Below are 27,892 nucleotides of genomic sequence, written 5' to 3'. Positions count from 1 at the left end.
GTCAGCTTTTTAATTTCGCCTTAGAAAAAGTTGTACGAGACGCTAATTTAGATAGCAGGGGAACAATATTTAATAGATCAGTTCAAATTCTAGCATATGCAGAAGACGTGGACATTATAACAAGAACTAGGGCGAGAACTGCGGAAATCCTAACCGAGCTAGTAGCAGCAGCAGAACGAATGGGGTTACAGATAAATCAAAATAAAACCAAATTCATGGCGACTAACACAAACACAAGAGCTGGAAATGTTGACACAAATTTAATCATCAATGACCAAAACTTCGAAGCAGTCAAAGAGTTCATATATCTAGGGACATCGGTTAACCCCAATAATAACACATCTGAGGAAATAAAAAGGCGAATAATAATTGCAAATAGGTGTTATCATGGTCTATCAAAGTACTTAGCTAACAAACGTCTGTCTCAAAAAACTCGTATAAGGCTGTATAGAACACTGATAGTCCCCGTTCTCACATATGGATCAGAGGCATGGACGCTAACGAAAACAGATGAATCCGCTCTATCCATTTTTGAAAGAAAGGTGCTACGCAAGATATTCGGAGCGGTTTGTGAGAACGGAATATGGAGGCGTAGATATAACTTTGAACTGCAGAATATCTACAAGCATACGTTGGTGGTAAAGATATTACCATTATAATTAAGCGAAACCGCCTGCAGTGGGCAGGACATGTAGCCCGGGCCCCTGAGTCAAACATGATAAAAAAGATTCTAACAGCGTAACCCGTGGGAATGAAAAGACGGGGTAGACCAAAGCTGAGGTGGATGGACGGGGTAACACAAGATGCCGAGAAGATCGGAGTCGGCATCTGGAAAATGCAAGCGAGGGACAGAATAGAATGGTGTAGAAAGCTTGAGAAGGTCGAGGCCCTCTAAGGGCTGTAGCACCAAGATGATGATGATGATAATAAAATATTATGCAAGGGAAAATCGCAGGCACACACAGTCCAGGACGAAGAAAGACTTCATGGTTGAAGAACTTGCGAGATTGGTATGGTATTGATACAAGCATGCTAATTAGGGTAAATAAAATTAAGATAGACATGATGGTAACCAACGTTCTGAAAGGGCATGGTACATGAAAAAGAAGAAGGAATGAAGAAAAAAGTGTTTGACAATGAGAATTGAAATTGAAGAAGACTGCCTATATATCTTACTGTTTTCAAATAACCAAGCATAATGGGGGTGGATAATAAACATACAAAAACGGAGCATCTTGTAATTGGTGGACAGCCAGACATTACACTCTCAAATAGGAATATAAACGATTGTAAGGCATATAAATACCTGGAAACTGATACAACCGAAGAGGGTAGCAGCGGACAGGATATATTTAATAGAATTATTTAAGGATGAGTAGCTATACAACAGTTAAATTCCCTATTGTGGTCCAAAAACAAGGATGTTAAAAAAATTAGACTTATATCGGAGCGGAGTGGAATCCATCACAACATATCACGCAGGATTTTGGCAAACATAAAGGACTAAGGATAGACTTAAAGCGCTAGAAATGGATTTTCTAAGAAGGTGTTGCAGAATTTCTCGATTAGACCATATCTGAAACGAAGAAATTATAGAACGCTCAAGAAGAGATTTTTTATGAATTTATTTTAGAAGAGATGAATTATAGAATGACCGAGAAAGCGAAGGCCTAAAAGGATCTTAGCGAATCTTTCATCAAATAGACAGAGACGGGGAAGACCCCGAAAACCTTGGAATCATGCAATCCGAGACGCCATGTGAATCCTCGAGAATAAAGAAAACGGCTGGCAATACCAACGATTGTGGAGATTGAAGTGCGGGAAGCAGCAAGAGCTATAAGAGCCCCATATACTTAATGGTACACAACACAGATACATGCAGACGAGCTGCCTAAAATCTAATTGAATCAATAGTCATTTCGAAAAGAACACAGGTTCTTTTCATTCACATTAATTACAACGTCTGTTCCATTTTATTAGAAAGGAGCATAAGTCCAGGACTCCCAAGACTTTTTATATTGCCTTGTGGTATATGAAATTGTGCCATTTTCACAGAAAAGATGTAAACGCTTTAACAAATAAAATGGCACCAAAAAGTGATATTAAAAAAAAATGTAACTTATACCCTTTTCGAAATGACAGGTTCAATTGTTTTCTATTTTTAAAATCATATAAAAATTGAAGCTTTTCGACATTTAAACATCCTGTCTACTGGATAAATTTCAAAATCAATGCACAATTTGTAGATAAAATATCTAAACACTCAGTCTAATATATAATATTCAACCAATCTAATATTTTTTTTGTCAAAAAAAGCTTGAATCTTTTGCAAACTTTTTTCAGAAACAGAACTCCAGTGACTGAATTCCTTATACAATTTTAAAATATTTCATTTACAACTATTCCGTAGATTCTCCGTGCACTAAATGCTGTATTATACACTAAAACTATTATTATGCTAACCTACCCCATTAAAATGCTAGCTTTGACTTTAAAAAAATGTTCACCGAGTGTTTTTCAATCAAAACAATGGAACTACCGCGTCGACGTCTGAAAATAATTATAACTTTCCACAATTGAGATAACCGTCCCATTATTATTTCTAGTCGTGGTTATACGGGATTTTAGTTTGGAAACTATACCAATTTATTCTCGGCACACTTTTTTGAGGTCGACTCCAATCATTAAGGCACACAACAGTCGAAAGTTTAATTATACTTTTCCAATTATAAAACCCTTAATCCACACCATTGGAAAACTTAATTGATTCTCTTTATTTAATTAATTACAGAAGAACACTAAAGGGCACCTTTTTAGGTGCTTTTTCTAATAGTGTCGATAAAATACAGGGCCGAATACTACAAAAATGTCGGATGTCGTGGTATCCCACGAATTCGTCGGATTCTATATATATATATATATATATATATATATATATATATATATATATATATATATATATATATATATATATATATATATATATATATATATATACACCATGTATAATTTTTACATTTACGTCTACCTTTTAAATGGGCCCTGCCCCGATCTACCATACTTCTACCTTTTTAATTTTGCTTTCATAATTATTTATTTACTATTAGTTTATTCATTTGCCATTTTTTTTTTGCCATTTTGTCAAAAAAATGGAAAAAAATAGACCAGTACACATGGCATTCATATGTTTAAAAAAGGCATATGACACGGTCCCCAGAAAACAACTATGGAACACGATGAAGGAAATCGGAATAACTCAGAGGTTAATAGAAGCCGTAAAAAACCTTACAACAACAACAAGGTAAGAGTTAAAACCGGCAATAAATACTCCAACGAATTTAAGACCACAAAAGGCTTATTGCAGGATGCTCTACATCTCTGACACTGTTCAAGATATTCCTCGAACAAATATTAAAACCATGAAAAAGGAAATGTGAAGGGATGGGAATATCAATCCAGGACAACTTCTTGTATACATTAAGCTTTGCAGATGACCAAGTGGTAACGGCTCAAGATGAAGAAGATCTGTGCTATATGCTCCGAAAATTAGAAAAGAAATACACAAAAAATGGACTGGAAATAAATCTAGAAAAGACCGAATATTTAACAACAGAGCAAGAACCAGTGAGAAACTTGGAAATGGACGATAATAGGGAAATTAACGGCACTGACAAATTCAAATATTTAGGATTCATACTCTCAAAAAATGAAACCACCTATCAAGAGATAACCAGCAGATTAGTACAGACAAGAACATGTATTAAACAAATCAACGGGGTACTGTGGGATAGACAGATTACCAGAAATACAAAGAAGAGAATTTATAACACCTTGGTACGCAGTATAATGACCTATGGAGCAGAGAATTGGGTAATAAATAAACGAAACAGGTCCAAAATCACAGCAATTGAAATGGAGTTCATGAGAAGAAGCTGCAGAGTGACAAAAATGGATCGCATCAGAAATGAGGAGATAAAACGAAGAATGGCAGTAGAACAAAACATACTCAGCTACATCGAAGAAAAACATTTAATTTGGTATGGACATGTGAGAAGAACAGATCATACAAGGTGGATAGCAAAGATTTCGGATTGGAGCCCAATAGGAAGGAGGAAAAGAGGTAGACCCCGAAGATCATGGAGGGATGAAGTGGACGAGGCCATGGAAAGACGAGACCTTAGAGATGGACAATGGCAGAACAGAAAGGACTGGAGACGTTGGCTGAAAGAAGGAAGGCGGCGACAGCTGTAAAAATCCTTATATAGATAGATTCATTTACCAAAATCTTCGTGTACTGTGTTTGTTGAGTAAATGCCCTGTTAACCAAAGTCAGCTTCTTTGTCTTAACAAAAATTCGTTTAGTATATCCAAATGAGTACAGATCCGATAGATACGAGAATTTTTCTTCTTATTTAAATGAAAAATTCCCGTGACCTGTATTCACACCCACCAGCCACAGAGCGAAAAGCTTGTTAGATCTGCCCTGCTTACTTGTCTACCAAGGAGGTCTTTCGAATTTGGTATGAATATAAACATAAAACAAAATTACAAGTAAACGATACTAGATTAACAAGACAAAAATATTACATTATACATATAGGTATATAGAGTATAAAAGTATAAATAAATCAAAATGGGAAAAAAGATCAGTCGTGGCCTGAAAGGTGGGTCTCCCAAGGTCGTACAAAGTCGTGATGGGATTTGGCAGTATAAATGATCATTATTATATTATAATGGACATTCTTGATAACTATCTTGTACAATTTGCACCTTTTTTTGTTTATGAAACATAAAATAAAAATCGATTGTTTTAATATCAAGTCCTTTTCTTGGAACCTATCAGATATATTTTGGAAATGTCTTATAGTAGCGTCTTAGCGCAACTATTTTACTGACTTAACAAGTTAGAGAGCTCAGGTTTGATTTCTGGCACTGACATCAAGAAAATTTTTAATTTATCATTCAACTTGCCGACGTGCTTCAGAGGGCACGTAAAACTGTCGGTTCCAGTTACGTAAGTGGTCGTTAAGTCATGTTAGGGGAGCTTGCGCGACCTGAAAACCCTAGGACTAGACCTAAGTCAGAAGGTTACATGAACTTACCTTTTACTTTTTATATATCTTATAGACCTCAATAATTATTTATCTAACTGATTCCATAGAAGATATATAACAAATAAACATATATTATTAATAGTTTTATTTGTTAATTGGTAGTTTACGAATTAAAATAAGGTATAAAAATTGACTGCATCTTTTAAACAAATGATTTTACAAACAAATAATAACAGACAAAAAACGTTACACAATAGATATTTCATGCCCTTACCGTTCCGTTTTTAGTTCAATTTTAATCAAACTGAGGTGTGGGTGATTCCCTCTATAACAAAAAAAAAAAAGAAAAAAATAAGGTGGCCTCTTGGTTTTATTGAATATTATATACCAACAGACACTTTAACAATTCGTAAATTTTTCAACAGCTCTTTTTGACATTATACTACTCTTTATTCAATAAGTAGATACCGAGCATAACTAATACAACAATTTTTAGGCAAAATTCGACCTTATTCATAAATATCGACACTTAACTAACAATTAAGCCTTTGAAGTCTGGACAGAGCTACTATTATATAAATATACTAAATTGGTGTAAAAATTGTGTTCAACGTCATTTGCGTCTCTTCCACCGCGTTTAAAGTTAGCATACGACATTTTATATTTTTCCATTGTTTTGAAAATTGCACAAAGAGAAGTAAAACCTTCACTTCTCTTAAAAGTATGTTGTGAAGTTGGACTGGCACTAGATCGCCATGTGGCATTGGGCTTCCATACAATATCCCAACTTAGATTTAGGTTGACATTTAGGTACTGCTCTACTTTATTACACTTTACTTTAACTTTAACGTGCTTACAATTGACGCAGGTCGCGATCGAGACTTATATTACGAGGGTCAGCTATACTACTCACTGGATTGAAATATGATCGCTTTGTATCTACGTTCTTCGTTAAATATTTAATAATGTACAGTAACAGTTTGCACTTTCTTGTTTCTTAATTTTTTACTAGTATCACGTTAGGTATTTACCTAATTTCAATTCAAACGCATGTAAATCAATTTACTATGAATTTATTAAGATTTCGTAAGATTTTGTTTCCTTACATTACAATGTAAGTTCTAAACTAACTAAGGTTCAAATTGAGCTCAAATTTGGATAGCCTTTAACCACGTCTTAACTCTTTACTTATTCTTCTAAAAGTGCTTACCTTCTAGTGATATTGGCGACCATATTGACCCATATTATTCTATTCACAGCAGCTCGAAATATCAGTTAACGTTAGACCAGTCTATTTCCTAAGATTGGCCAGCCAGGATATACGTCTGCGTCCAAGGTCTCTCTTGCCCTCAATCTTGACTTGTAGAATGAACTGTAGAAGTCATTATTTACTATTACTCATAATATGGCCGAAGTAGCCAATTTTCTATTCTTTACAGTGTTAATAATTTTTTTGTCTTTTCTTAGCCTCTTAACAGTTGTGGTGTATATATGACCCTTAACATACGTCGGCAGCATCACATTTCAAATGCCTCTAATTGTTATGACGACTAGTACCTTCTAAATGATCAATTGATTTGTTATTTGAGCCATCTATATATCAAGAGCGGCAAGTTATATGTATAGATGATATTTTCTTCCTTACAAAACGTGATATAATCGATGATCTATAAGCTTAAAATACTCTGTGCACGATTGTTATTTTTGTCAAATAGTTTCTTTTTTTATTTTTTGTCACACAAATTAATATCGTTATCGATTAACAAACGTTAATATCAAATCACCCTAACGAAAACCAAGGCCCAATTTGATCGGTTATTACTAATTACGTCCTTCAACTAACCCTTATTGGTTTTCGACCGCCACTGACCTCTTTTCGATATTTTAAAATGAAAAATATTATTACTACGTAATGAAATCTGCCGGCCCTGTAGGCAACACAACCCTTTTGTACAACTGCCGATTTAATTAATTTTTCTATTAATTGCCGGGATATGAAAATCTATCAGGATTCTATAGCTTCTTTTTAGAGTTTAATTAGAGTAACTTATAAGGACTATTCGGTGTATATCCATTCATCAAACCTGTCGTAATCAATAAAACTAAACAAATAATAGAAACGATTAAAGAAATTAGGGCGAAATGCTCTCAATTGTTAATAATTACGGTCGGCTTTGATCCTCTTACAATGGAAAATTATTAAAAAAGATGTAAGTGGAACAATAATTGCAAAAAACAAACTATAGAAATATTCGTTAACTAAAATACCATATTTAGAACTATAGGACTAAAATAAAATAAAATTGAATAAAAGATCTTAGCAATTTTACTGGATAAAAAAAGAATGGAAATTTTAGGGTCATGATTACTATAATAAGTGATCCATTTATACAGCGTTGAACGTCGAGGAAGTTAAAAACATAAGATTTGATGCTATACTTTCAAATGGGACAGAGACAGAAAATATTATACCTATAACGACAACTACGATACGTCAAAGAGCAACAAACACATGAGGCGAGGCACGCGTGCACGCATAGTAGTAAACTCTGACCCAAGAGGCATGCATGTTCGTAAAGATTATTCGGACATCCATGTCTTACAATCAGGAGAGTTGACAACTGTGTCAGCTATGTAGAGAGGGACCTTCACAATTCCAATACTCCCCAGACATTCCATTACCCCCTCCCCACACGTAACTTTATACTGTGGATACTACTTCTTAAAAAATACGAGTCATGTCATTATTCTAGGTAATGGGACATTCACTTGACGTTCTGTAGTGTGAAGTCTCTCTAACTCTGTTTATTATTTTGTTAATATTTTTTTTGGCATTAGCCTTTTTTATTTTTAAAGGCTGAAGCCGTTTTAAATGGTTTTTATAATTTTTTTTTGAGGAATAAATGACTATCGTGCTCTGCATCAAGAGAAACCTGGAGTACTTCGGACATGTAATGAGAGGTCCCAAATATAGATTGTTGCAAAATATTATGCATGGGAAAATAGCAAGAAAAACCCAGGACGAAGAAAGACTTCATGGTTGAAGAACTTACGAGGTTGATATGGTCATGGTGATCAAGCTATTTAGGGTGGCAGTGAATAAAATTAAGATAGCTATGATGGTAACCAACGTTCTGAACGGACATGGTACATGAAGAAGTACTGTGCTGGAAAAAGTTAAGATCGACCTTTGGATAGAGTTGAGATCGACTTTTGGATAGAGTTACTTACAGTTCTAATTAGGTTTTATACATTGACAATCAGTTTTTTGGATCTTTTGTGCTTCCATCAGTGACAGAAATCGTGCCCTACTATTTCTCGTAACGACAAAGGCTATTTATTCCGTTATCCTTATCCCAGTTTTTCAGTTTTTTTATATTTAACATGATATTGAATACGGACGATTGGATTGGTGGTAAGTACCTAGTTATTACAAATACTTTAATATCTAGTGTAGTAGAAATAAAAGGAAAATCTTAGTGGTTGGCTGTATACCATAGTTTAAAAAAACTTACAAAGAAGTAAAGACTTCTGATGAATGATGGTATATTTGATTATTAAAATATTTAAAATGTAACAAAAAGATTACAAATATCTTCAAAACGTTGTCGATCCATTCGGAATATCCAACAGTAAAACCTAGAAGGATTTCCGCGTTAAAATGATACAAACATAAGGTAAAATTTTGACTGTAAAATTAATAAAGTTGTGGAGACTACTTACATCTTAAGGAGTCACTAGCTACCAATCTAGGTGTAAAAATCTTTAGATTCTTAAAAATCATATTATATTGTTACGATAATTATCCTGGCCTAAAATAACCGTATTATATTATGACTAATGCTGTTCTGTTTTAGAATATACGAGACCTTTCGAATAGCTGGCATAAACTCCAAGTAATAAAAAAAACTGGTTCCATTCGAATCTTCCGGAATTAGGCCTGTCCATTCGAGGCGAAACCAGGTCAATTGATGTCAAAATCCATGGGATTCTAAAGCAGCTGTTTTCGTATAAATATAAGGGAACTTTTATTTTGAAAACAGTTAGTTAATAAAGAAGATTCGCGCTCGTGGTATTATTGTTACGCTCGCCTACTAATAAATTATTGTATATGTAGTGATAAATAAACTTATATAAATGATCGTGCCTTTTAATAAATTAAAGTAGGAACAATATAATAAATTAGTAAAGACATTATAAATTAAAGACATAACAATTAATAAATTCACAACAAATGGTGTCAGAGTGAGATCGAACATAAATTAGACTTATAATAATAATACAAGTGAATATAAAATAAATTGTGAAAATGGCTTCGATTTATGAGCTGACAGTGACTAATTTAAGAAGACATCTTGAAGACAGAGAATTATCTTCCACCGGAAAAAAGGCTGAGTTAGTCCAACGACTAAAGAACGCTTTGCTAGAAGAAGGACTAGATCCAGAGACTTATATATTTGAAGACAAACATGATGCTGTCATCTCGTCGATTTCGAAATTGGAGAACAAAGTTTCTGACGATATTTCGAAAGTTTCTTCTGATGTAGCCAAAGTATCCGGCGACATCGCTTCTTTAGAAAGCAAAGTTTCTAACGAGATTTCTTCTCTGGAAAGCAAAGTCTCTGCTAACATCTCTTCGGAAATCTCTAAAGTCACTTCTGAGATGTCTGCCCTGGACGATAGAATATCTTCGTTAAAAAACCAAGTTGCTGCCGATATGTTGGCCTTCGAAGAAAAGATATGGAAAGAGATGGAAAAGAAGATGGAGGAAACCGGGACAGCAGAGAGAGGAAACAATTCAATTACAGTGGAGATAAAAGAAGACGAGACGAAATGTAAGTTGGAGACACGGCCGAAATTTGAAGGAAGTGGAGGTTCTATTCATGTTAAAGTCCCAACTTTCGACGGAAAATCATCATGGAACAACTACATGAAACAGTTCGAATCAGCCGCAAGAGCGAATGGATGGTCTGAAAAAGAAAAGGCTGTAAACCTGACTATCGCTCTTCGAGGAGATGCCTTAGATGTGCTTCAGACCATAGCCGTAGAGGAGACCGATGATTTCGAACAACTGAAGAAGAGGTTAAATATGCGATATGGCCACGAACATTTGGAGCATGTATATCAGTCACAGCTTAAAAATCGTAGACAGAAGAAAGATGAGGCTCTTCAAGAATATGAGGTAGATATTGCCAGATTAGTACGATATGCTTATCCAACAGCTCCCGAAGACATGATGGAAAAATTGGCCGTTCAAACGTTTATTGATGGTCTTCGTGATCATGAAATGCAGAGAACACTGCGATTAGCTCGTCACAAAACGCTGGTTGATGTCTTATCCGCCGCCCTCGAATACGAGTCAGCTACGCAGGCCTCTGGCGGGTACAGTAAAGTTAGGACTGTAAAAGAGGAAGGAGACGAAGATAAACTTGACCAGCTCTTTAATTTGATGAAAAGCATGACATGCAAGAAAAAGAAGACCATAAAATCAAGAAACTCACCATCAGGAAAACCAGAACGAGTCAACCTTAGGGAGGCAGCTTCGACCCGGAACTCTTCCAAAGACCCTCTCATACTAATAGCTTCTTTGAAATGTCGTGAAGATAGTGTATATGTAGATGGAGACATAAATGGTAAAAAGCATACGTTGTTGGTGGATACCGGAGCGACCAGAACCATTATACGCCCGACAGTTATAAACAGCCGAAAGAAACTGTTACCAACGAGGTTGCGACTTCGGACCGCTACAGGTGAAAATGCCAACATTCATGGAGAAATCCAGGTACAATTGGGAATTGGGACAGAAAAGTTTGTCCATACTGTTATAGTTGCTGACATCGAAGAGGATGTTATATTAGGAATGGACGTAATGAATATGCATGGATTCCAATTGGATTTTAAGAATAAGGTAATCAAAGTTGGCAACGAGGAGGTATTTCTCCATCCACATAATGACAACACTGTGCAAGCAGCCATTACAGAAGATACAGTCGTGCCTGCGAGAAGCGAAACGATCATAGTAGCGCGACTACAGGGAATTGTAGACGAAGGGACACCTGTTATGATGGAGCCTTGGAACCACGACGATGAGGTTGGCCGTGGAATCATAATTGGAAAGGAATTGGTGACTTCGGCTAAAGAAATTCCTGTGAGACTTATCAATGTCAACGACTACCCAGTGACCATCAAGAAAGAGACAAAGGTAGGAACTTGTGTACCTGTGACATCCATAATCCGTCAGGCGACAACATCTGATAATTCCAACGACAAATTCGACCAAATGGTTGCAGTTGCAGGACAGTCTCTAAATCAGATGGAGAAAAGGAAATTAAGGGAATTTCTTCGGCAGTATCGTGATATTTTCGTACCGAAAGGAGGAAAGACGGGAAGAACTACCGTTGTTAAGCATAAAATTGATACTGGTAATGCTAAGCCAATTCGTCAAACAGCTCGACGATTACCACAGGCGAAGAGAGAGGAAGCTGAAACGATTGTTCAGGAAATGAAGAAAGACGGGGTGATAGAACCTTCTACGAGCCCATGGGTCTCTCCGGTGGTCCTGGTTAAGAAGAAAGACGGAACGACGAGGTTCTGTGTGGATTACCGTTTGCTGAACAACGTTACCAAGAAAGATAGTTATCCTCTGCCTCGGATCGATGACACATTGGACACATTGGCTGGAAGTAAATTGTTTTCTACTTTGGATTTGAAGTCTGGATACTGGCAGGTAGAAATGGACCCAGTAGATAAAGAAAAGACAGCCTTCACCACAGGATCTGGATTGTGGCAATTCAACGTTATGCCATTTGGACTCTGTAATGCTCCTGCGACATTTGAGAGGCTTATGGAAAATGTGTTGAGAGGGTTATCTTGGAAAACATGCCTGGTTTATTTGGATGACATAATCGTCTTGGGGGAGACATTCGAAGAACATCTGAAGAATTTAGAAAACGTTTTTAATCGACTTAAAGCTGCCCAATTGATGTTAAACCCCAAGAAGTGCCAGCTATTTCAAGGTAAAGTCAATTATCTGGGTCATATAGTTAGTAAAGAAGGAGTGGCCGTGGATAAAGGAAAAATCGATTCCATTAAGGAATGGCCAAAACCAACTGACAAACATCAAGTGAGAAGTTTTCTTGGACTATGTACTTACTACCGGAGGTTTATTAAGAAGTTTGCAGATATCGCTAAGCCATTAACGCGACTTACGGAGGAAGCAAGAGATTACCGCTGGGATACAGACTGCCAAAATGCCTTTGAGACCTTGAAAAAGCATTTAATAACAGCACCAATTTTAGGGTATCCACTGCCAGAAGGAGAGTTCATCTTGGATACAGATGCAAGTAATGTGGGAATTGGAGGAGTGCTGTCTCAGATTCAAGGAGGACAGGAACGAGTCCTCGGATATTTTAGTAAAGTTCTTTCAAAACCTGAGCGGAATTATTGCGTCACGAGGAGAGAACTTCTAGCAGTAGTTAAATCAGTAGAGCACTTCTATCAATACCTCTATGGCAGAAAGTTTCTAATCCGAACCGACCATGCCGCCCTTAAGTGGTTGATGCAGTTTAAGAATCCAGAGGGTCAGATAGCCAGGTGGATCGAACGACTCCAAGAATACGATTTTAAGATTGAGCACCGGGCCGGAGTTAGCCATAGAAACGCTGATTCTCTTTCCAGAAGGCCATGCCCAGTAGAGTGTTCCCACTGCAACAAAACGGAATCCAAGGAAGCAGCAGTGCTAAGAACAACGATGGTCAACGACGACTGGGCGCCTATTAAGATCAGAGAAGAACAAGAAAGAGATCCAGTTATACAGAAAATTCGAAAATGGAAAGAGGAAAACCGTCGACCACCTTGGCAAGAAATATCAAACCTATGCTCAGTAGTTAAGACGTATTGGGCCCAGTGGGACTCATTTATCATGGAAGATGGCTTGCTTAAACGAGTCCTGGAAAATGATGACGGTTCAGAGAAGAGAAGACAGTTGGTGATCCCAAAGAGCAGAATAGCCGAAGTACTTCGTCAGTTACACGACAGTCCATCGGGAGGGCATTTTGGTGTAAGGAAAACCCTTCAGCGAATTCGGGAACGGTTTTATTGGATGAACAGTTCCGACGACGTAAAAGACTGGTGTAAGAAATGTACTATTTGTGCTACGAGTAACGGGCCTCACCGGAAAAGGAGAGCTCCTATGAGACAATATAATGTTGGAAGCCCGTTTGAAAGAATAGCTTTGGACATCGCTGGACCATTTCCAGAAAGTGAAAATGGAGGCAAGTACATGTTGGTAGTAATGGATTACTTTACTAAGTGGGTCGAGATTTACGCACTTCCCGACCAGAAGGCCGCCACCGTTGCAGATAAGTTGATCCAAGAATATATCAGCCGATTTGGAGTGCCTTTGGAGATACATAGTGACCAAGGCAGGAACTTCGAAAGCGATCTATTCCAAGGAATATGTGATAGACTAGGCATGAAGAAAACAAGAACTACAGCATATCATCCGCAATCTGATGGTATGGTAGAGCGGATGAATAGGACAGTCGGCAAGTATTTGACGAAGATGGTGTCCGATCATCAGCGAGATTGGGACCAATACCTTCCGTTCTTCACAATGGCCTACAGATCTGCTGTTAACGAATCAACAGGTCAGACACCAGCCAGAGTCCTATTCGGACGCGAAATGCGACTACCTTGTGATCTAGAATTTGGGTGTCGACCTGGAGAAGATGTAGCAGGTGAGGATTATGTGATCGAATTACGAAGAAAAATGGACGATATACATGAGTTGGTCCGTTCCCACCTTCAGATCGCTAGCGACCGAATGAAGAAACGGTACGATACACAAGCCGAAAAGGGTTGCTTTAAGAAGAACGATAAAGTCTGGCTGTATAATCCCAAGAAGCGAAAAGGTTGTTCTCCCAAATTGCAGCAGTTTTGGGAAGGTCCATACCTCATCATGGAGAAGATCAACGATGTCATCTACCGAATAAGCAAGATTCCGAGGGGAAAGCCGATGATAGTACACCATAACCGGCTGGCGTCTTTCGAAGGTGACCACGACGTAGATGAAGAAGTGGAAGTAAACCAAGTCCAAGACGTGTCTGACCTCACGTTTGAGGAATTCATGGGTGCCTATGGAGGTACCGGTAAAGCAAGACATGGTGTTACCACTGAAGAAAAGCAAGATCTACTCGCGCTCCCCGATGACTACTCGCTGGCCCTTACCATCCCGGCCAGTATCAAAGACGCACCAGGGTTGGCATCCGTCTTTCGAAGGAAGTTTGGTCGAGTTGCAGAACTTCAATGCCAGGTGCCAGCTCCCGGTAAAACCTTGAAACTCCAAGATGCAGCACGTTACCTTTTCTACCTGGTAACAAAAGACACTGCCCGTGACCAACCTACCTACCGAGATGTGTGGGAAGCTTTACTTCAATTGAGAGAGCACGTACTAGAGTCCGACGTGCAAAAGTTAGCCATGCCAAAGTTGGAGTGCCGCCAATTAGATTGGAGGGTGATCCGAAATATGGTGGAGGAGATCTTTAAAGACACCGAAGTCCAGGTGTTAGTCTGTTGCAATCCGCATAGTTACTGGTGCGGAGAGAAAACCGTCCCTTGTCATTTTTATACAACTGGAAGTTGTAAAAGAGGGTCCAGTTGCCGATACCAGCATACAGTTCCGGTTCCAGTCCCGACAAGGTTCCAGGAGGAACCATCTTTTAAGAGGGGGGCAATGTTACGATAATTATCCTGGCCTAAAATAACCGTATTATATTATGACTAATGCTGTTCTGTTTTAGAATATACGAGACCTTTCGAATAGCTGGCATAAACTCCAAGTAATAAAAAAAACTGGTTCCATTCGAATCTTCCGGAATTAGGCCTGTCCATTCGAGGCGAAACCAGGTCAATTGATGTCAAAATCCATGGGATTCTAAAGCAGCTGTTTTCGTATAAATATAAGGGAACTTTTATTTTGAAAACAGTTAGTTAATAAAGAAGATTCGCGCTCGTGGTATTATTGTTACGCTCGCCTACTAATAAATTATTGTATATGTAGTGATAAATAAACTTATATAAATGATCGTGCCTTTTAATAAATTAAAGTAGGAACAATATAATAAATTAGTAAAGACATTATAAATTAAAGACATAACAATTAATAAATTCACAACAATATTATAAAATTGTAGTAACACAAGATCGATGTTATAGAATATCACTTTGAGGTAAAATACATTTCCCCTGCTCGAAAAAATGACAACTTCGTCCAATGGTTAGAGTAGGGAGGAAGTAAAATTTATTAAAATTGACAAGGTCTTCAAAAAGAATCAAAAGTGGATTTTCTGTAACCACTCAAATAATAGCCCAATATGGGTATTGTTTGTAATAAAATTTATTTATGAATTATAATGAAAAGAAAATGTTTGTAAAATGTGTCCAATTCGGTTAAAATGTCGACGTGCGTATCTATTTATACTTTCATTTCTAGTAATCAACAATATACTGAAATCAAAAACCTACGTTGTTTAGGACAAATATAAAAGTGGTTACAAAATGTTTCATTCAAACTTTCCAACAGAAGATTCTCCCTCGTCCTTACCAAAAATCACTATAATCACCATCCAACAAAGTTTCACGACGATTTTTGTATATCGACAATTCGTCCCCTTCCAAAAAGTTTGAATTGTCATTTCATAAGCAACAAACCATAAAACGACTAATTTAGGGGAACTTTTTGCCATTCGCAACTCAGACATTAATTTCCATGCGGATGAAAATATTTTTCGAAGGAAATTATTTCCAGGAATATCTTGTTCCTTTTGTATTCGCTTCGGCAATCAATTCTGTAGCCGAAAGGGAGCTGGGGTCGCCAAGTCCCCTCCCATACTGGTAATAAAGGTTTATCAAATTGTGGTTAATCAAAACTTCAAATATGGGAGTTGACGATAAGATGAATTATGAGCTGAGAGTTGGTTGTGTTCGTAGTCTGTTCCTGTCATTTACAAAATATTTAAACATCTTTTGATCATAATGTCTATATTTATACGAAGAGCCATCCTAGCTATAAATAAAACTGAATGGAAGACATATATTTATATATATATATATATATATATATATATATATATATCCTAATCCTATTTTGTTCTAAATTCCTTTTTCTAATTTAATTGCATTATGCAGGATGAATTGGTCAAGATTTGATGATTCAACTTGATGAAAATAATTTCAACTTAGATTTGATGATTCTAAATTTGACAGTTGCAAATTTATTTATAGCTCAAGATCCTACTACATGACTACTACGTTTATAACGTAGGTAATCAAACTTACATTTTTACATACATTTAAAATTAAGAGAATACATTGATAATAGGTTGCCAGTGAAAAAGAGGCCGGAAATATTTTTAATTCAATTAATAGTAATTAATTTTTGAACAATTTTTGTTCATTTATTTTTTAAATAAAATGCGCTGCTCCTGACGTATATGCTTTTTATATCAAATTAAAGCTAATGTGTTTCTTAATATGATGATATAAGGTTATCTGAGAAAAAATGGTCGCAAATTAGGGTTGCCAGTTGTTAAAAACGCGAGGTATCAAAGATAAAGTAAACTAGAGTTAGCGCCCAACGACACTGGTTTGACAAAGGGTTAATATATATTACTACATATAGCATTTTATTTCCTGATCGTGAATTTTTAAATAAAAACTTTTTTAATTCTTGCGTTTGTCGGTCTGTTATAAATAAAAATACTTTAATTATTGCTTAAACGTTACGACTATTTTTCATTTTCAATAAGCACTTTATTTTATAAACATTGCTTTATACAATTATATATTATGTTTGCATTGTTTAAAAGTTTAACATGGCTTGAAAAAAACAGAGATCAGATGGTATTTTAGAACACGAGTGGTTCAGGGTGCTTTAAAAACCAAACTCAATTCATTACATTATGATACATTGGAAAGATCTTTGATGTCAGTCTTATTATTAATAGATTGTAGATCTTTTTAATGTGAATCATCTCCAATATGCATCTTTAGTTGTAGTTTTGTTCTTTTTCCAAAATCTGTCCATTTTCAAAATCAAGAGAATGGCTATTTTCTAGAAAATGCTTGGCTAGGGCTGGTGTGTTTAATTTGTTGATTTGTACACTATGTGTTTGTTGTAGTTATTGCACACAAATTATTTTCTTCAGATATTTTGGCGATTGCTACATAGTTCAGATAGATAGCGGTGTCTATTTTCTGTTGCCCAAAGTAGATGGCGCTTAAGGCAAAAATTTGCTTATCCCGCCTTTTTCTCCAACTCTTTTTTCAACTTCTACTTCTACCACTACCCGATGAGACCCTACTAAGCCGAAACATGTAATGTGAACGAGTACACTTTTAACGAGAAAGAGATGAGTGCCAACTACATGTAATAGGTATGAGTACACTTTTAATGAGAAAGGGAGACATAGAGAGAACGGGCAAACTCCCGTTCAACGGTTCGAATGTAGAATTATTTTATTTCTAGTAGGGACTTGTGTTCCCGGTTAGTAATCCAATTACATCGGCATATTTCCGTAAAATTTAATACTTCCAAGTATGTTTTCATCAATGTAAATGAAACCACTTTTTGGATTTGCAGTTAGTTATGCAAGTACTTCAAAGTTCACTGAAGATGGACCTGGTGAATACCAACTAAACCGAAACATGTAATGTGACCAGTACACTTTTAACGAAAAAAGAGATACAAAACCAGAACGGGCAAACTCCCGTTTGACAGTTCAAATGTAGAAATATAATTTGATGTTCGAGTTTTTTAAACATTTATGCCTTCTTGTGCATAAGATACCGTCCTTTAGAAAACAAATGACAGAAATTTATACCATTTATTCCATATTTGATATTTGCAATGTTGCCAAATTTGTCGTTTCTCTTATATTATTAGTAAGTTTAGTTTTTCAAATTCATCACCCTGTATATTCAGTCATTATTGGAATCTCCCGTTGAATACGAGTTCAACATGCAACACTTATGATTTTATATAGTCTGGAAGGTTTTAAATACATAAAACAGAAGTCTGGCAAGGCCTAATTGTCTTAATAAATTTTTTAATACTAACTATTTTCAAGTACATTAAAACGTAACAATTGATAGATTACAACATTTTTTAACATAATGATTACTTTATCAAGTATTCAAAATGCCCCATTTGTATGTCGACGGTACCCTAATCGATGGTAGAATGCGTCTGCCACATTTCTTCATGATTGTCTAAAAATTATTCGAGATTCATTGCTAATTCATTGCCTTAACTTTGCCAGACTTGCTGGTTTAGTTTTGTAAACTGAATTTTTCAAGTATCCCCAAAAAAAATAATTTTTAGAATTGAAATCAGGTGAACGTGGAGGCCATTCAATTCTACTTCGTCTACCAATCCATCGTCCGGGAAATATATCATCTAAATAACGCCGAACATTTACACCAAAATGAGCTAAAGCTCCATCTTGCTGAGAATGATCCATATCTGATTAAAATTGGCCCCAAACAAGTTTCTCAGTATAGGTACAATTTCATTTCGTAACTACCTGACATTAAATTTCCTTCGATAAAAAATGGCCCAATTAACTGAGTACCTACTATACCTGACCATACATTTAATTGTTGTGGTCTTTGAGTATGGTTTTCACGCATCCAGTGTGGATTTACGTCACTTCTTATTCTTCTTTAAGTTCCATCTTCTATCGAAGGTTGGAAATCATCATGGTTATGCGGACTCTGTTGACTGCCGCTCTAAAAAGTTCTTCAATACTGCATTCAAACCATTCCCTTAAGTTCTTAAGCCAGGATATTCTTCGTCTTCTCACATTTCGCTTTCCTTCGTCTTTTGATAGTTAATATTATTTCCGCCTCATTTCCTATCCTTCTAGTTACTTCCACGTTTGGCATTCTTTGAATCCATGATATTCGTAGGATTCGTAGGACTTGTTTTAGTGACCACGCTTCCAAGCCATAAAGAAGAGTAGAGAACACGTAACATCGAAGCATTCTCAGGCGTAGTTCTAACCTTATATCCCGACAACAAAGAAACTTTTTAAATGTAATGAATGATGCACGTGCTATTTCAATGCGTGTCCTAATTTCTTTGGTTTGGTCTACATCTGATGTTATCCATGTCCCTAAGTATTTATAGTTATTAACACTCTCAATTGCAGTATCTTCAATAGTCAGTTGGATATTTGCATGTGCAGATTTAGTCATGATCATGCATTTAGTTTTCTTTAAATTTATCTTCAGTCCGTACTCATGACAGCATTCATTAAGGCGTTGCATTACGTTCTGTAAATCATTGTTGTTATCCGTCATTATTACTGTATCGTCTGCAAAACGTAAGTTATTCAAAACTTCTCTTTGATTAGTTGATAGATATACCTTCTATTGAGTCTGAGAGCGCTTTTTGAAATACCGCTTCACTGTAGACATTGAAAAGTAGTGGGGACAGCACGCAACCCTGGCGGACTCCTCTCTGTATTTTGATATTTTGGGTGCACTGGTTGTCAACTCTTACCTTGGCAGTTTGATTCCAATATAAATTAGATATAATTTTCATATCACGACTGTCAATATTCATGCTTTTTAATATATCTACAAGCTTTTTATGTTGAACCTTATCAAATGCGTTTTCAAAGTCTACAAAACATAAGTACATGTCCTGATTCATGTCCATGCATCTCTGAGCCAGCACATTCAAGCCGAACAAAGCATCTCTTGTACTCATACAATTTCTAAAGCCATTATAGAATTTCTACATCTTCTGTTGACGATAATATAATCTATTTGATTTCTGAGTATTTTGTTGTTATTGTCAGCTGGTGACCTTTATGTATATAGTCTACGTTTAGGAAGTTTGAACAAGGTATTTGTAATTATGAGTTCCTCATTGACACAGAAATCGACAAGCCTATCGTCACGTTCATTCCTTTCCCCGGGTCCATATCGCTCCACGCAATTCTCCACTTCTCCTTGGCCCACTTTAGCGTTCAAATCGTTCATTATAATATTTATATCTTGTCTTTTAGTTAGCCTTAAGACATTGTCGATTTGTTCATAGAAGGCCTCTATGGTGTCTTCATCCTTGTCTGCAGTAGGTGCATATACTTGGATTATATTTATTTTACGTTCTAAATGAGAGTTTAGAGACAGCATTACGTCACTTCAGTACGTTAAATTGTGTCGATTTATACTTCCACATAGTGTAAAGGTCGCTTCATCGGAAAACCATATTGTGTTAACGAAATTTTCATCATTTTCAATTTTATCCATCATTACCTCAGTAAACTCTAATCTACGATCGAAGTCATCTTCACTTAATTCTTGCAATAAGTTAATTTTGTATGGTTTAAATTTATTCTTAAGTAATACACGTAAGACTGAAGAACGACCTGCATCATGTACTTGTGCAAACCTGCGTGAGGATGTATGTGGATCTTCAACAAATGCATTATATCTAAAGTTTTGTTGTCATTCTCTTTTCGGTCTACCTGATCAGTATCTATGTTTTACTTCTCCAGATTCCTCAAATCGCTTTACAGTTTTTTGTACCGTCGCCTTATTAATAGGAGAACGATTTGGGAAAGTATCATTGAACAAGTTGGCTTCTTCACAATAAGATCTTTTTCTGTCACCGTACCCTCTCATCATTAGAATAGTAATTCGTTCTTTTTCGTTAAGAGCCATTTTAGAGAAGCAATTTATCTTGCAGAACTTTTCGAAACACAACTACTGTCGGTTTTAGTTAATAATGGAAATGGTGAACAAATGTCAAAATCACAGCATTCTACATTTAAATATTTAAATTTATTAAAATCTACATATTTTGCACTGTTTTATGTATTTAAGACCTTACAGACTACATAAAATCATAAGTGTTCCATATGGTTGAACTCGTATTAAATAGGAGATTCCAATAGTGACTGAATATACAGGGTGATGAACTTGAAAAACCAAAGTTACTAATAATATAAGTGAAACGGCAAATCTGACAACATTGCAAATATTAAAAATGGAATCTCCTTATCCCAAAATAGGTGTACCTCAAATTTTGTAAAATTATAACTAGCAATTTACGAGATAATTGGTCGTTTCCAGACTTTTGAGCCACTCTATATATATTATATATATATTTTATATTTAGTCATTTTTTAAATGTATCTATCTATATGTTAAATTTTTATTGTTTGTTAACGACATACAAACAATATGTCATTTTTATTTCGTCGATGTAAATTTGATCATTCGCACAGAACATCTGAAAATATACGAATCAGACGACGAGTGCGACAGGATTGCGTCTTATAACCGCTAATATTTTAATCTGTTTAAGAGTCTACATTCTGAGAAGCATTAGAGTAGGTTCAAGGTGGAATCAAGACCAAGCACACTAGCTTAAACACACACCCAGAACTAGCATAAACAACATCAGGTATGCTGATGATGCCGTCTTATAATTGCAAGTAACTTTAACTTCAAAACAAATAATAATTTCAAAATATAATAAATTTGATAGTTCATCATAGATAAATTTTCGGTTTAAATCTAAATGTTTCCAAAACTAAAATTCTAGTATTTTCAAAGACAACAATAATCGTTCATTCGTATGCCAATAGACAAATAATAGAACAAGTAATTTCCATTAAATATTTGGGAGTAAATATCAACAGCCAGTGTAACCAAAAAAGAGATCATATCACAAATCGAACAAGAGAGCATGAACTCATGAACATAACAGCATTGTTTACAAGATAAGACCTTAGTCTAGAGCTCAGAATCCGAATGATTAGATGTTACGTTTTCTCTGTTTTGCTCTATGAATTGGAAACTTGGACAATGGACTCTGAAGCAGAAAAAAGAACACGTGCCTTATATTCAGAGGAATGCTGAGAAGGATATAAAACGTTACTAATGATGAGGTACTTCGGCGTATGAATAAACAAAAAGAACTACTAAGCACGATCAAAAAGAGACTTAGGTCATCTGTTAAGAGGTGAAAGATAAATTACTCCATATCATATTAGAAGGTAAAGTACAGGGTAAAAGATTATCAGGAAAACGTTGAAGAACATGAGAAGATACTTTGAGTGCTAACACACAGAAACCTTTCAAAGAAAGAGAAATTTAACATCAGTTGGAGGTGACTATATAAACGAATTGGAATTAGATTAAATAAATATTAGGTATGTAGACTTAAATACTGATGGTAACCGTGTATGCAATTGAACGCTAACTTAAATGTATCATAACCACCGACTCCCATAGTTATATGTATACCTCATACCATATTTTCCTAGTTTATCCATTGTTACGGCTCACAAAGAGTTATTTATATGAATTTGGATAAAAGTATGTCACCGTAAATTTTTTATGAATTCTATCGCATATCGGTATGACGAGAATTGAAATTAGACGATGCCGCCAAACCTCAATTATTCACAACGTGGATTTGGTAGAAGACACACCAGAAGCTCTATATCACTGTACTAATTCCTAAGTGCAAGAACTGTGACAGCAAAACTTTCTGTCAAACTCTTCACTTAATAAACTGTAAAAATATTTTTTCCATCAACTGTTCTAGATGAACAAAATCAACATTTAAAAATACACTTATTAATCAAAATCGTGCGTTGTATACAAGCATATTTACTTCTCCTGTTACTATATAAGTAATAATGTAATAATTTTGAAATCACCCTAAACGTGATGCAATTTAAATACTTTATGGCAGCTACGAAATAAAAAAAGAAAAAAGTTTTTTTCTGTACGGCACTGCTCATCTAGATTAAATGAAAGGACGGTAGCTTAATTCATTATCCACCTCCATCGAAATAAAAATTACTGTTATCCAGAATTATTGGAAGCGACGAATTAGCAAGAGCAAGAGCTTGAAAACGAGCTCCGAAACGCTCAATCGTGAAATATGCTTCGAATTTATGGGTATCTTGGTAAATCGCCTATAATGAGACTTCGACGGATTTAGTACTAATAACAATTTCTATCTAATTTTGATGATAGAGACGTTATGGCTTTAGATTGATTTATAGGGTGATTCGAGTCTAGCATATTAGGTTTTCGCATAACAATAAACCATCGGGAAAGAGAATTGTGACAACATATGCAGAAAATTATATAACAATGTTCTGAAACTACTTTGTTGTGGCATGTCTAATTTAAATATTATTTTTATGTGGGACTAAGCCACAAATATTGATTATAATGAAAATAACATTTTTAACTAACTAATATTTGACGTTTCGATTTCCACTTCGGAAATTGAAACCCATATATATATATATATATATATATATATATATATATATATATATATATATATATATATATATATATATATATATATATAATATATAAGAGTAAAATGTAGTGGCATGTCTCGCAAAACACAAAACCAAAAAAGTTATATCGATGGAAGGCAACCGTATATACGTATTTCTGACTATTGGTCGTCTTCAGTACGGTGCAGTTATAAAAGGAGCATGTTAACTTGGGAAAGGATCACTACCATCGATATACCTTTTTTGGTTTTCTGTTTTGCGATACATGCCACTACATTATATATATATATATATATATATATATATATATATATATATATATATATATATATATATATAGAAAAGATTTACGTGACAATGACTTACATATTAGTGCAGATATTTGACGATTTTGTTCCGCAAAAACGTACGTTCCCATCTCTATTTTTTTTTTTTCGTTTTACGGAAGACTAATTAATGAGTATCGATTGACTTATTATTGTATTATTAGTCAGACTGACCCACTTTGTATTACACAACAGTGTATAATGTTGAAAACAGTTTCGATATTATTTTACGACGGATTATCTGACAAATTAAATTGCCGCGCAACTGTTGACAATGTTATAAGGATTATCGATTACGCCACAAGGAAACTTAAGTTACTTTGTTACACAGGAAATTACCGTCGACATCTGGATAACCCCGAATAATACTTTACTAAACAAGATATTATCACGATATTGGGAAAATCGATATAAATTGAATATCAGAAATCGTGCTTGGCATGCCATAATTCTTATTCCTTACGAATTTTATTTGACCGAAAAAGAAAATTACTAGCAGTGAGAAAAATATTGCAAGTTGTATTGTAGGAATGCGATCGTGTCGTAGCCTTCAGTTTTAAGTTTTGATAGGTTAAGGACGAAATCAGTTTAAAGAATAAGGAAGAGTAAATCAATTAATTCTAACAAATTTAGTTTTTCGCTTTAGGGGGGCACTAACTCGGCCAAGAAATATTAATGACCAATTCGAGGTAAGCCTCAAGTATATTGGGGTTTCTACTAGTTACTGAAACTTAAGTAGTACGTACTCTACTAGTACTTAAACTGTCCATCGAATGGGTGAGCGACTTCCATCCCAGCCACCTTCAACGTTTCCCGAAATTAATCTTTCGAGATTATCATTAGTTCTTCTTCCAATATGTCCGAAAAACTTTAAACGCCTGAAAGACAAATAGAGGAGAGTCCAGTCTCAGTGTTAAGCTCTTGTATAATTGAGTAATTTTTTCTGTGCTCTGTCCATAAGATCCGAAGCATTCTCCTTGAGCATCACATGTCGAAGGCGTCAATTCTTTTCCTATCGTGCAATTTCATTGTCCATATTTCGGACCAGTAACTGAATATAGGAAAAATTAAGGCACGTACCAAACTCACTTTGGTGTTCTTCGACAAAAAGAGATCTTTCTATAGTTTTGATAATAGACTCATAGCATTTTTGGTCATTCCTCTTCTCCTATGTATTTCGGTTTCACAAGAGTTTTCATTACTAGTGCAGGATCCTAAGTAGATAATAATTGGACTCTTTAACAATTTCAAGCTGGTCCAAGCCTCCGGTTGTTTGCAATGAGTTTGAATAATCGACTATCATAATTTTTATGTTTACTGATCTTGAGCAACATCTATTGCTTTCGGTTTCCACTAGTTACAGCAGGCTTGACATTTCTTATTCGGATGCAGCTATTAGGGTTATATCGTTTGCATATCTACGGTTTGAGATATTTTTACCTGCGATACAGATAGCGCTATTCCATTTGTCAAAAAATGTTTTTCTAATTATATATTACTCATTGAAGTTAAAGAGACCTGGAGAATATGCCCCCTTGTGCTCTTACCACTAACCAAGCCAGCCTGGCTATGAAATTAGTGAGATGGTTCAGTAATTACTACATTTTAGTAGTACATATACATATAAGAAAATACTTAATTGAATCTCATTTTTATCTTATTGATAACTTCTTAAAAATTAGCTTGCAATCAAGTGAGATCCTGGTTTTAGGGTTCTACCTCTTCAAGGAATAGGATCTAAATTCGATAGTTGTTTCGTCTACTGAGGTATTGTATTGTTGCAGCTGAGGATGTTCAAGGAATAGGATATAAATTCGGAGGGAGTAATTCGGTAGTTGTTTCGTCTACTGAGGTATTGTATTATTGCAGCTGAGGGTGTTTTTCAGATTTCTGATACGATCTATTGGCCAATAGATATTTAGTGTAATGAGCAATAATCGGGTCATGGAACTAAAAAAAGAAGGTGTTTTCAAAATTGTTTGTCTTCTACTTTCAGTACTTTGTCCGACTATCGAACGTTGGCGATCACATTGGCAATAATAACTTTGTTTGCGGCAACTCAAAACAGATTAGCGGATGTCTCTTGATACCACTCTCAGAGATTTCGGAGCCCGGATGTTCTTTTTCGGTATCGGCCTCTTCTTCGGCCTCTGGACCCCTTCTTCCGGCGATATTGCCCTGTATTATTAGATGTAGAAGATTATATCTCTCTGGATGCTTCATTACATGACCGAAATATTGTAAATTTTGAATTGTTATTGTTTTCGTTATTCCTGAGCTCTATTTCATTGGAATTCAGAATTGTTGGGCATTGTTTTTTTTAACAATACCAATCTCTTGATACAATACTTTCCTATGGGTCACGTTTCCTATGGTATACGTTTCCTATGGTGTACAAATTATGCTAGACATTTCTCATCTAGGTAAAGGAAAGTGAGATGATTTAAGAGATACAAACCCATGAACTTACCGGATACATTTTATAAGTAAATGGTCTAGATTCTAGACTAAGATTTTCTTATATTCTAGAGTCTAGAATATAACAAAATCTTTCAAATATTAATTCTTATATTACTGTATATATTTGCCTTCACTGTCCACGAATTGATACTATTAACTGCTATTTACATGTGAAAATATTGCCGAATCTGTATACGTCATATGCAGATTAATCTGATTAAATAAGATGCTTTCGTTGAACTGCAGACAAAGCGACTTCGAGAGAGATGCAGTGCACTCTACGAATGTAAACAAAATTCTTTATGAGAACTTAAACGAATTCAATTTATCCATTACATCTTTCAAATGCCAAGCGTTTATTATATCAATTAATCTGATCTTAAAAAGTTTAACGATCCAAAACTGGTTCGATTTATGTGAGCATAAAACATTAGCTCGAGTAATAAGTAATCGTATATTTATGTAGTTATTAAGACTTTTTGGTGTTTATTTATGTTAAATGACCATAAAAGTTGAGAAAGTGGCTTGAGGTTCGTGACAGGAAGTCTGTTTTGTTAGAAAAGCTCGTACATATGTGGGGCCGTATTTACTTAGTGTTTTTATCACTTTGTTTAATTTATAATAAAATTTTTAAAACGTTTAAAGTTCCTGTTGTGATATTTTATTGGTCTTAAGTCTAGATCCAAGTGTGACGAGATTTTTTTTTCTAAATAATTATTAAAAAACTAAATAATTACGTTATCCGGCCAGCAGCATAGCTTACTCACAGTTCAGTCTTCTGTTTCTTCCGTTTAGTTCTTCCTTTTTATGTTATAATTTTTATGTATTCCATATATCCCTTGTTTTTCATTTCCTTTTTCGTTCCATTATTTCAAATATTTCTTCTTACTTGCTTATTTTACGTGCTCAGTTCAACAAATTAAATATTGCCTATCCAGAAAAGAGCGGAATGGCCGTGTCAGTTACGTGTAGGATATCGTGTTCAGTGCAAGACTTATTCAAGAGAGGAAAACTAAGTAGACGTATTAAATCTTGTACCGCCCCTCATTTATACAGGATATTGGGAGTCAGTAGGCAACGTTCCCATTTATTCGTGTTGGTTTTACACTTGGACACTCCGTCTTGCAGACGAAAGTTCCCACAAATCCATCATAGTCGCCTTCACACGTAGACGGAAACTGGAGGGATTAGGTCCTCTAAAATTGCAGGGACAAGTAATTCAGCCAAAGGGAGAGATAAAGTATCTCGGGGTTATACTAGACTCGAAACTTACCTGGAACCAGCAATTAAAAAAATAAAAAGCAGTGCAGTTGCAACACTAAATGAGGGTCAGGCGTATGTATGGGAAGAAATGGGGATTAAAACCGGACTTGGTGCACTGGGTGTACATAATGGTTATCAAACCCTCAATTACCTATACAGCGACGGTAGACTAAGATACTTCAAACAGCTGCAAAAGCCAAACTTAGCAAGGTGCAAAGACTTGCGTGTAAGGGGATAACTGGTGCCATGCGTACTACTCCAACAGCAGCTATGGAGGCTTTACTAGCCTGCCTCCCTTGCATTTGATAACACAAGGGGAAGCAAGATTGGAACAGAATAAAGCAATCACTGAAACTTTGCAATGAAGGGACAGGGCATATGAGTATCACAAGGACTGTGACGAAGGACATTTTTAATGAGAAACCAGATTACATGACAAAAAAATTTA

The 27,892-nt window shown here is 35.6% G+C and overlaps 1 protein-coding gene across 9 annotated transcripts in view; it reads right to left on the bottom strand.

Moving 5' to 3' along the window:
- Positions 1 to 27,892, bottom strand: part of LOC140437027 (uncharacterized) — a 559,923-nt gene that overhangs the window by 144,079 nt on the left and 387,952 nt on the right. Inside the window, exon 5 of one of the 9 annotated variants that reach the window (XR_011950342.1) lies at positions 5,326 to 5,379. The exons of the other annotated variants lie outside the window; for them this stretch is intronic. The gene's annotated coding sequence lies outside the window, so the exon portion shown is untranslated. Of the gene's footprint in view, positions 1 to 5,325; positions 5,380 to 27,892 lie in introns of those variants that run through there. 9 annotated transcript variants of the gene reach the window in all.

The sequence above is a fragment of the Diabrotica undecimpunctata genome, chromosome 3, assembly GCF_040954645.1.
Source record: "Diabrotica undecimpunctata isolate CICGRU chromosome 3, icDiaUnde3, whole genome shotgun sequence".
In the NCBI taxonomy this organism is placed as follows: domain Eukaryota; kingdom Metazoa; phylum Arthropoda; class Insecta; order Coleoptera; family Chrysomelidae; genus Diabrotica; species Diabrotica undecimpunctata.
Note: the sequence above shows the minus strand (reverse complement) of the source record. Positions and strands in the feature narration are given on the sequence as shown.